We start from the raw sequence: 11,201 nt of genomic DNA, 5'->3' as shown, positions 1-11,201 counted from the left end.
CAATAAAGTTGAGACTAGTTCTTGAAAATATATAATGTTTAACTTTATATTTTGGTGGAGGGGTAAGGCTAGGAGGGAATGGGGACAGAAAAAAAAAGTGGTTAATCAAGGCACCACTGGGCTGATAAAACACCTTCTTGCTTAGGGTGGATGGATGGATGGGGTAATACTAGAAGATTCGTTTGACCCAAGTCTTGCATTTATCAGGTGAACCAAGTTTTGATATTTAACATCATCTCAGAAAGAATGTAAATACTTCATTGTAGGGACATGCTGATCATTCAGCCTAAACTTGTATACTATGATACCAGCTCTGAAATTTTTTATTGTAAACCACAGTCAGAAATGTATTATACATCACAAACAGCACAAAGCAATATTTACAATTACCACATGCAACGCCCTATATATTTGTATTCCATTCTCTTTTCTGGAAAAATATTAAAGTATAGGTTGCAATCAGGTGAAGGTGAGGCGATGGAAAAGGTGGAGGCAGTATAAATTACTAAGGTTCTGCAGGCTGGTGTGAGTGGGGGGAAAACACAAATCCCACATAAAAATTTTCAACCCATCCACCCTGGCTTGGGGGAGAGAGGGTGAAGGAGTTTTTTACACCTCAACCTGCTCTTGTTTGCTCTGCCGTTCACCCACAATTGATTTCATGATCCACTGATGGAGATGTGACCCATGGATTTAAAAAACCAAAAACTTCCCAAGACAGCACTTCTTGTAATGCCCAGGATTTAATATTCTACAACAAATCCTATAATTATCTTGGAATATGTGAACTAACTTTTTTACATTATATTTTTGTGTTAAAGAAATTCATTTGTTAAACGTAAATCTTCAAAATATACTACAATACTGTAATACTGTGTTGGCATTTTCTTTCATTAAAAAAAAAAAGTATACTGAGGAGCTTAAGAAATAAAAACCAAAAAGCAAAAAAGGGGCCCCGCCTTCTGACTTCTGATAAGTCCTTCTTACACACCTGTAGTTGATAAGGAGTTTCCCTCAATGACCTTCAACATAAAAACCAAGTCTCCTTCTGAAAGCTAAACTTGCGCCTCTGACGTATCTTCTAGAAGAAGATAATCTCGGAGGCCCACAGGAGCAGAGGGGGCTGCAGTTATCCGTAATAATGACCTATCTCAACAACAAATGGGTAACCAAAGGAGGAAAGTGGGAAGACCCTGAGGCACAAAACCTATCCGCAGTAGGTGTGCGCCCAACCCACTTCAGCAGAGAGAACTACTGATTGCAAAGATCAGAGAGGAGAAGTATCCTCGGTCTTAACTCTTTAGAATTTTCTGCACCCCAGAAACAGTATACCCTCCAGACTCTCCATTTTCCTTTGCTCTAAAGTAATGGCTGCCAAATGAAAGATGCAAGTCACCAGAAAGGCGTTTCTTTCTTTGTAAATTCATGCGTTTGCATTATTCTTTATATATCTGTGGTGGTCAGTTTGATTAAAGTGAACCTGGTAAGTATTGACTGAACTGATATATTGCAGTTTCTGTACTTTCAAGGCTGAGTCAAATCTGAAGTAAGCTGAGTTTACCAACATGATGCCAACTGTGAAGAATGACGGCACCATTTACAGTGTTCTTCTGATGCTTCTATCCATGTCCCAAAGCTCTTGGATGTCCCACTGGTCCCTTGGAATTCCTCAGCCACTTATACCCTCCCTAGAACTATAGGAGGAACTTCTATATTTGGTAGCTCTTTTTGTGCTATAATTAGATTTAGCAATTAGATTCAATGTTTTAGGCTTCCTTTAAGACCTGAAAGAACCTTTGGAGGCTATTTTGCCCAATCTCCTTGACAAGCAGCTGAGAGTACCGAGGCCCACACACGTGCAATGATTTGCCCTCCGTCATGCAGGTAGGTGAGATGTGGTGCCAACGTAACCTTCTGCCTCCTCGATTCCCGGGGTACTTAATGCTGAGACTGCTGAGAATCGGATGTGTAATCAATAACCTCATAGTAAAATGTGTTTAGGTTGCCCTAATATGGGGTCAGAGAGAGAAAGCATAAAGATGGATGGGATATTCCAGTGAACAACAGGAGAAATGGGAGCTAAAAGCCCAGTGTCAAATGTATCCATGTAGAATTTGGGACAAGGACAAAGAAAAGAACTTTGGGCTGGAAATGTCTCTCAATTCTCTTTCAATCTCTCTCTTTCTCATTCTCTTTCTTTCTTGCTGTCTCCTTCCCTCCTTTCTTCTTCTCTCCCTCCTTCTTCCCTTCTTTTCTTCTTTCCTATTGTTGTTTCTTAAACCCAGTTTTTCTTTATAGAATAATTATGGGGATAGCCATGAAGCCAGGATTAGATGCACAGATAATTAAACATACGTGTCCATTAATGCACACATGAGCACATGCATGCACACACATGCATATCCTATGTACCAGAAACCAAGATCAAGGTATGTTGTTGCAGGTTGGGTTCTCTGGGAAGCTGATTCTGAGACAGAGTTGAATATGCAGGAGGTTTTTCAGGAAATGCCCTTGTGACCAATACCAGTGAAAGGGTAGGAGAGGGAAGTAGGGTAGGGCACAGGAAGAAGTCAAGCTGGGATGCAGACCCATCAACACTTCATCAGATCCCACAGGGAGCTCCAGAGCTAAAGCCACCCATTACAGTTGTTCTGCATTGTCCCCAAATAGCCAAGCCTTTATATCCCTGCCTCCATTAGTCTTCAGGTGTGAGCCACCCCAAGAAGAATATAACCTTGATTGAGATAGTTCTCTGTAGTTGAGGCAAACCCTGAAGGGGATGAAGGCTAAAGAGTGTCTGCTGAGAGTTCTCCCAATGAGCGGGGCAACAAGATTCCCCTGAAAGAAAATTTATGTGGCTTATCTGTGTTTAGCACATATTTTTCCAAGAAAGGGCTAGCCTGTACTGTATACATAGACACAGACACATATACAGTCTCACAAAACATGAGCACTTAGAGGGCAAGGCTGTTATATTGGAAGGATGAGCTAGTATTTGCAGCTATTGAAAAAAAAAAAAAAAACCACTCCAAAATGTCAGTGGCTTATAACAATAAAGACTTACTTCTAACTTATGTTTCAAGTTTGTTGCATGTGGCTTGAGATTCTTCTCTGTGCTGTCTTCACAGTAGGAGCCAGGCTTACAGAGAAGCCTCTACCGAAGTACTTCCAGTACTCACAGCAAAAGAAAAAGGGGCATGAGGAAGTAAGCACATAGTTGTAAAGTTTGAGTGTGGAAGACACCTATCTATATTACTTCTACTCATATTTCATTGGCCAAAGAAAGCACCATGATCAAGACAACTTCAATGGGACTGTAAATATAACTGTCTTCCAGGAAGGGGAGGAGAAGCAGATTTTGGTGGCCACTGTTATAAATTTTTTACAGCCACATTAATCTCAAGGAACACTCTAGGGAGACCAAAAACAATTCTGCAAGTCACCATTTAAGTTCATGAAGTACAGAAATGGTGTGTGCTATAACTGTTGAAAGACAGATATGAGATTTGTGTGAGGCCCTTAAGTATAGCACTTGTTAGGGCTTTGACTAGACCCAGCAGGCCCTCAATGTATTTCCATAAAATTGAATTGAAATTTGGTTTTCATGTGGATTTTCCTTGAATTTTGCTCTCTATAAAGGTAACATAGGTAGCATATTTAGTAAAATATATAGTATAATGATGATGCTTTTAAGGTTGATTTTTTTTTACTGTTAAAACTTTTGTGGTTATGAAAGTAATTTTTAAGTTTAAGAAAATCAGAAAAGCATAAATAAGAATCACAAATAGAAAAAAAAGTATAAATAAGTAAGAATAAGACATAAATAAGGGGAAAAGCGTCTTGGTTCAGCCTGCCATAACAAAATAGCATAGACTAGATGGCTTAATCAATAGAAACTTATTTTCTCACATTTCTGGAGCCTAGAAGTCTTCTCAGAATGACAATATGGTTGGGTTTTGCTGAGGGCTCTCTCCTTGGTTTGCAGACAGCCCTCTTCTGCTTTTCTCATACATCCTGACACTGTGGGGAGTAAGAGAGCTCTGATCTCTCTTCCTCTTCTTAGAAGGCCACAGTCCTATAAGATGAGGTCCTCACACTTATGACCTCATTAACTTAAATTACTATCTAAATACTATCTTCAGATACTTTCACATTCAGGGTTATGATATAAGAATTAAGGAGAAATCACTTAGGCAGATAGCAAGGATATGGGAGTCCTCAGTAAGGCTTTTCTTTTTAATGGGTATTTTTAAAAGGGCTTTATGTTTTTCTCTTCATAAATCTTGCTTTTCTGGAAGAGATTTTTTGCTATCAACTGAATTACTTTTTTCACTGTTTCTTGTCACTCTTGGTGCATGCATGAAAGACTCTGGAATGACTTCCGGTGGCCTAGGACTCCTTGGGAAAACAGAAAAGGCGCCACAAATCCCATTTTGGAAAAAATCAGGTTTCTTCATGGAGCCCTTGGAATTAGAGGTCAATAAGTAAGTACCTCTCAAAATCTGTCTTTGTCTTCCAGCAATGCTTGTCCGCTAGGCCCTGGAAATTGTATTCCTAGCCCTTTTCTTAAAGGGTCTCACCGGAAGCCAATAATCCAATTGAGAAATTAGCAAATAAAAAAATCTTATAAGAAGTGGATCTTCTTCTGTTGGTCTGTGTGGTTATATATGTGTTATGTGTGTAATCTCTAATTAATTGGGCTAAGAACAGTAAGTGCTTAAATCAAATATTTTTAAGGGAAAAGTAAAAGCTGTGGTACCTTTCAGTTCATGTAACTTTAATCTTTAAAAATAAAAATAGTCTTAGGAATTATTGTGAAACTTTAACAGGTGCTCTAAAATACAAATGTCTTCAAGGTGTAAAAATGTGGTCTAAATTAGGCAGGTCAGATACTATAGGTTTGCTAAATGTTTTGAGGTTGTAAACTGCTTCTTTAGCCTTTATAAACTGTCAACTTGCCTGCTTCACAATTGGTAAGGCCTGAGAACATATGGAAGCAACCATGCCCCTAACTATGCTAAAAGAAGTCAAACTTTATCTACATCTAGCACAGAATTAAAACAACCTACCGGGTTTTACATTAAAGTTGAAAATTGCTAAGAGTTACCATTATGACACGTAATTGAAACTACTGAATATAAATCTACACACAAGGTGTATACAAACCAGTAAAAGGTGTTTTCATTTAAAGAGTATAAAAAGGCATGGAAATGTACATTTTGCCTAGAAAGAAAGGATTGTCTTAAATTAAATAAAATAAAGTGAAGGGCTTAAGCAAATTGTGAAAAGATTGTAAAAATCAATCTTGCAAAAGAAACTCTGTGTGAACACACTAACTATATTCAAAAGAGTATTATCTGGTTTTTTTCTGTAAATTAAACACTAAAATAAAAGCACAACGAAGTTTTTTTTTTCTTCCTTTCTTTCTTTGAGACGGAATCTTGTTCTGTCACCCAGGCTGGAGTGCAATGTCGCGATGTCAGCTCACTACAACCTCCACCTCCTGGGTTCAAGCGATTCTCCTGCCTCAGTCTCCTTAGTAGCTGGGATTACAGGCGCGTGCCACCATGCTGGACTAATTTTTTGTATTTTTAGTAGAGACAGGATGTCTTCATGTGGGTTAGGTTGGTCTCAAACTCCTGACCTCGTGATCTGCCCACCTTGGCCTCCCAAAGTGCTGGGATTACAGGTGTCAGCTGCAGCCCAAGGTTTTCTTAAGATGCCAATCTGCTTTTTAGCAAAACTTGAAGAGAGTTATAAAAGGTTTGTGAAAATCTCACTTCATGGTCAAACTGGTTAAGATTAAATAGGATTGTCTATAAGGTTTCATTAAAAGTTAGGGTTAACATTAATAGCAAACTAATGCAAAGGTGAAATTTAACTTTCTCTGTTGAACAGGATTTTCATGTAATACAAAAGGCTGATGGATTGTTTTTGCTGTTTCAAATTTTTGACTCATCATTTTGGCAAAACAAACAACTTACGGTAATCTAAAATTCTATTTCATAATATCAAGTGTTTTAAATTCTAAACATATTTGACACGTTTCCCAAAACCAAACTTTAGCCTCAAGGTTGTCTTTCCTAACCCCTTAGCTTTTGGGTGCTACAGAGGGACCCTGGAGCATCCGGAAGAAAAGTAAACAGAATTATTTAACATGTTTAGGTACATGGAATTGCCAAAATAATGTAATACTCTTCAGGTTATATTTAGGGAATAATGTTAACATGTCTTCCAAAAGTGTATGGGGTGTCTAACGTCTAAATATGTGCTATCAGTCACAATTAAGGTTGTTATGTTGTGTTATTGTCAACCACAAAAATCACCAAATTTCTTTGTTTCTGACTGTATCCAAACTGGACATTTTTGTCATTTACAGACAATTATTGTCTTAATTTTCTTCAAAATACGGTTTATAATCAAGCTGTGAAACTTTAACAGATGCTCTAATAACTCTAATAATAAATGCAGGTTTCTAATAACAGAAAAATGTACAGGACTCATAAAAAACTAAAGTGTTTATGAGTATCAAGCAGAACAAGGGTTAACAAAATAGACTAAACAAATAGAAAACTAAGGCAATATTCTTAATTTATGCTTGAAACATTGCTAATACTTATTTTGTTTTTCAAAGTCAAGGAAACTCTCTTAAAAGTTTTCAACACCTAAACAAGTTATACTCCCATAAACAAGATTTAAAGCATGTTTGTTTCTCCCTGCCTAGTACCTCTAACATTTGGAAACTAGTTATAAGTATTCTTAAATTACAACAATATAGTTGTTTGCATCAGTGCAACAAGAATCCATTCTCTTTTGCAACAAAACACAATTGGAAAAACTGGTTGTTTTACCAAAGCTTTGACTAGAAGGGTCGGTTTCCTTTTAAGGAAGCAAGCTTGACTTGCAAAGCCAATAAAAGCCCCTTTAAAAAAAGTGACCTCATACTTTTCTACACAGTGTACAAGGGTTGTTGACCTGTGGTAAGTAAAGAATGTCACTTTTTAACAGGCCAGAAACTCCATGCTTCTGGAACCTCAAGAAGAAAGAAGTTTACCCAACTTACATGTATTTAAAGGTACAAACCCAAGTCTGGGCTTGGTTTTAAAAATCCTATCTAAGATTCCTTGCGGAACAGAGTTCCATCAAAGCCAATCAAAAAGGCCTGTATAGAGGTAATTATTCTTGCTGTACTTTATGCAAATAATCAGGCCAAGTATAAAACTAAAGTTTATTTTGCAAACAGCTCAGTCCTATCATAAGTTGTTTGTAACAAAAACAATGACCGGAGAGAGGTAAGTTATGTTTGTTTGTTTTGTTTTTGAGATCGAGTCTGGCTGTGTCGCCCAGGCTGGAGTGCAGTGGCGTGATCTCGGTTCATTGCAAGATCCGCCTCCCGGGTTCACGGCATTCTCCTGCCTCAGCCTCCGGAGTAGCTGGGACTACAGGCGCCCGCCACTACGCCTGGCTAATTTTTTGTATTTTTAGTAGAGACGGGGTTTCACCATGTTAGCCAGGATGGTCTCGATCTCCTGACCTCGTGATCCGCTGGCCTCGGTCTCCCAAAGTGCTGGGATTAGAGGCGTGAGCCACCGCGCCCAGCCATAAATTATGTTTTAAAACTTATCATACATCTGTCATTAACTTTTAGACTCATTAGTCGTTTTAACTTCTTGCCTACATTTTAAACTAACCAGACTTATTCCTGTAAGCCAACCACCAATCTTCAGCTGTGGCTCACGGAAACAGAAAGGGATGGGTAATGTAAAAATCCAGAACATATGTAACAAACCTGCAGGTTGTGCACATGTACCCTAGAACTTAAAGTATTTAAAAAAAAAAAAAAATCCAGAACAGTGTTCTAGTTCTCGGCAATTATCCTATAAATCCTGTCGGGTAACCTATAACCCCAAAGTTTCCTTCTTTGGGGGCGGGGGGGAGGGGGAGTAAAACCAAGAAAACTTAACAAAGACAAGCCCCATACACCCACCTACAACACCACAACCCATCTAAATGGCTCAAAGGTATAAAACAAACTCTGTTTGTCATGTCATGACCTATATTGCCTCCACTAATAATGGTAGTCTTAATACTCATATTTAAACCCTATATTTATAAACCTCCTTGTAAAGTTTATCTCTTCTCACCTAGAAACCATCAAGCTTTAAATGATGCTGCAAATGGGGCCAAAAATAAAACCGCTCTTCTACCAAGGACCCTTAAATCAACCCCAGGAGGAGCCCTAGCTGCTGTTTCCATACCACGCCCCTCTCCAGCAGGAAGTAGCCAGAAGTCGTGGCCCAATTCCGCCTAACAGCAGTTAGCGATTCCATTCCTGAGGGGGGAAATACATTATAGGAGATAGAAAGAAATTATTAGGTAGACAGGGTAAAGAAAGTCCCCGGCAGAAAACTTTCCTTCTAACAAAAAGCAGCTAAGAAATAGCTCCTTTTCTAACTTCATGCAGTTCAAAGAAATCACTTTTCTTCTAACAAAGAACAGCCAGAAAGATCGGGCTGTAAAAACAGATAAACAGGCTGGGCACAAAAGAGTCGGGGAGTCTCCTGGGTAATCTACCAAACTTCACACTCATACAGTGGGCCCCAGTAAAAACAGTGGGCCTTAATAAGCACATTCCTTTCCCTTTAGGCACACTAAGATAGGGAAGCTAAAAGCGAACTCTGAGATGAGGTGGGGGCGATACCTACAACTGCAAGAAGATGTCTGGGAACAGACACAGAAACCCTGCCTCCTAGATAAGCAAAACAAAGCGGCACAGACTAAGAGTTTGCCTATGGCCGGCCGCGGTGCCGCCCAGCGCTTTGGGAGGCTGCGGATCACCTGAGGTCAGGAGTTCGAGACCATCCTGGCCAACATGGTGAAACCCTGTTTCTACAAACACACACACACAAAAGCCGGGCATGATGGCGCGCGCATGTAATCCCAGCTACTCGGGAGGCTGGGTGGGAGAACTACTTGAACCTGGGAGGCGGAGCTTGCAGTGAGCCGGGACAGCGACACTGCACTCCAGCCTGGGCGACGCAGCGAGACTCCAGCTCAAAAAAAAACAAGAGTCTGCCTACATAATCAAGGAATGGGGTGAATGGGGTGAGAACTGATAGAAATCTCTGCTCTATGCAGACAGCACATCTGGCCCCAGCTAAATCTTTGGGTCTTAGGAAGATAAGTTCCCCACCCCACTCCTCACTAGCCCGTTTATAAAAATCCTAACATTTTTACCGCAACTTGGCAACCTGCTTGAGACCCTTCTCTGTGACAGAAAGCTGTTCTTTCTTTTTGCCTATTGAACTCCTGCACCAATCTCACTGTGTGTGCGCGTGTTTCCGCAACCTCTATTTCCTTGGCCGTGAGATCAAGAACCTTGGTGTTTACTCCGGACAACGAGTCTGCTTCACAATGACTGGGAGCATTAAGGTGTTGAGCCCTATTTCCAGGAAAAGCAACTTGAGAACTCCATGGTTAAGTTTAGCATGCCTTTGTGGGAGTCGTACCCTCAGACAGAATGCAATTATTTGTAGAGCTTCAGTAAATAGAATGAAAACATTAGTTTTATTAAAAGGGGCCTGACTTTGGGTTCCTATGGCGGAGCGTCACCTTGGAATTTCTGTTCACACGTAAAATAAGGTAGGAAGAAAATGAATGTGCTCTGATGGGCAACTTAAGAGACAAAAGCAATCAGTATCTCAGAGTTGGGTTCCCTATTCTGCTACTTTGCCCCACAGCCTCTCCTCCTTGGTGGTTCCTGTTACAATATTCCTAGAAGTGATATTTGCTTCATTTATTCTCCAGCACTCAGCAAACATTTGTGAAGCACCACTTAGCCTTAGGTAGAACTAAAATATTCTTTTTTAAATGACCTAATTTAATACAGTCACCCAATTTGCAACATTTAAAAATATTTAAAATTATAACTTGCTGTGTCACAATGGCCAGAGGCTAAACAAGAGAGAAATAAGAGCATCCAGAGAGAAATTACTATACAAATAGGCATTTCATGATTGAATAGAAGAGTTGGGCTCAGTTGTTCCATTTATAAAGTGGTTCATTAATAGTACAGTGGCTGGCACATCATTGGTAGTAAATAAAATACTTGTTGAATGAGTAAATGAAGGGAAAGATCTTTTTGGTTTGATTCACAGTTGTATACCTACTCTTACACCAGTGTCTGGCACATGAAAGAAGTTTAAAATATTGGCGTATTGAACAAATAAATAACTTTTTATTTATTTATTTATTCTGCAATTACTATACTGTGATTACATACAAAGTTGATGTGCGGGTTCAGTATTAAAATCTCAACTGCTACTCAAGAGGCTAGAGTTAGTTCCAAAACAGTGCCACGTAACTTTTCCCACTAAAATGTAAGCTCCATGAGATGGAGCTTTGTCTGAGTTAGCTGTGCCTTAATGCTTTTAATAAAAATACATTAAATGAATGACTGCTAACTTCTAGGAGTTTTACAGTGAAAGCAACCAACATGTGTCAAACTATTCTAAAAAAATCAAAACCGAAACCGAAACCCACTGTTTAAGAGAAACGCAAGTTTTCTGCTGCAGTAACAAGTTTTTCATGCCAACATCTTGAGACACCTTAGTTCAGAATTCCTAGCCTGGGCCGGGCGCGGTGGCTCAAGCCTGTAATCCCAGCACTTTGGGAGGCCGAGACGGGTGGATTACGAGGTCAGGAGATCGAGACCATCCTGGCTAACACGGTGAAACCCCATCTCTACTAAAAAATACAAAAAACTAGCCGGGCGAGGTGGCGGGCGCCTGTAGTCCCAGCTACTCGGGAGGCTGAGGCAGGAGAATGGCGTAAACCCGGGAGGCGGAGCTTGCAGTGAGCTGAGATCCGGCCACTGCACCCCAGCCTGGGCGACAGAGCAAGACTCCGTTGGCGGGGCGCGGTGGCTCAAGCCTGTAATCCCAGCACTTTGGGAGGCCGAGACGGGCGGATCACGAGGTCAGGAGATCGAGGCCATCTTGGCTAACACAGTGAAACCCCGTCTCTACTAAAAAATACAAAAAACTAGCCGGGCGAGGTGGCGGGCGCCTGTAGTCCCAGCTACTCGGGAGGCTGAGGCAGGAGAATGGCGTAAACCCGGGAGGCGGAGCTTGCAGTGAGCTGAGATCAGGCCACTGCACTCCAGCCTGGGGGACAGAGCAAGACTCCGTCTCCAAAAAAAA

The sequence above is a fragment of the Theropithecus gelada genome, chromosome 17 (genome assembly GCF_003255815.1).
Source record: "Theropithecus gelada isolate Dixy chromosome 17, Tgel_1.0, whole genome shotgun sequence".
In the NCBI taxonomy this organism is placed as follows: Eukaryota; Metazoa; Chordata; class Mammalia; order Primates; family Cercopithecidae; genus Theropithecus; species Theropithecus gelada.
This window is presented reverse-complemented; position numbering follows the sequence as displayed.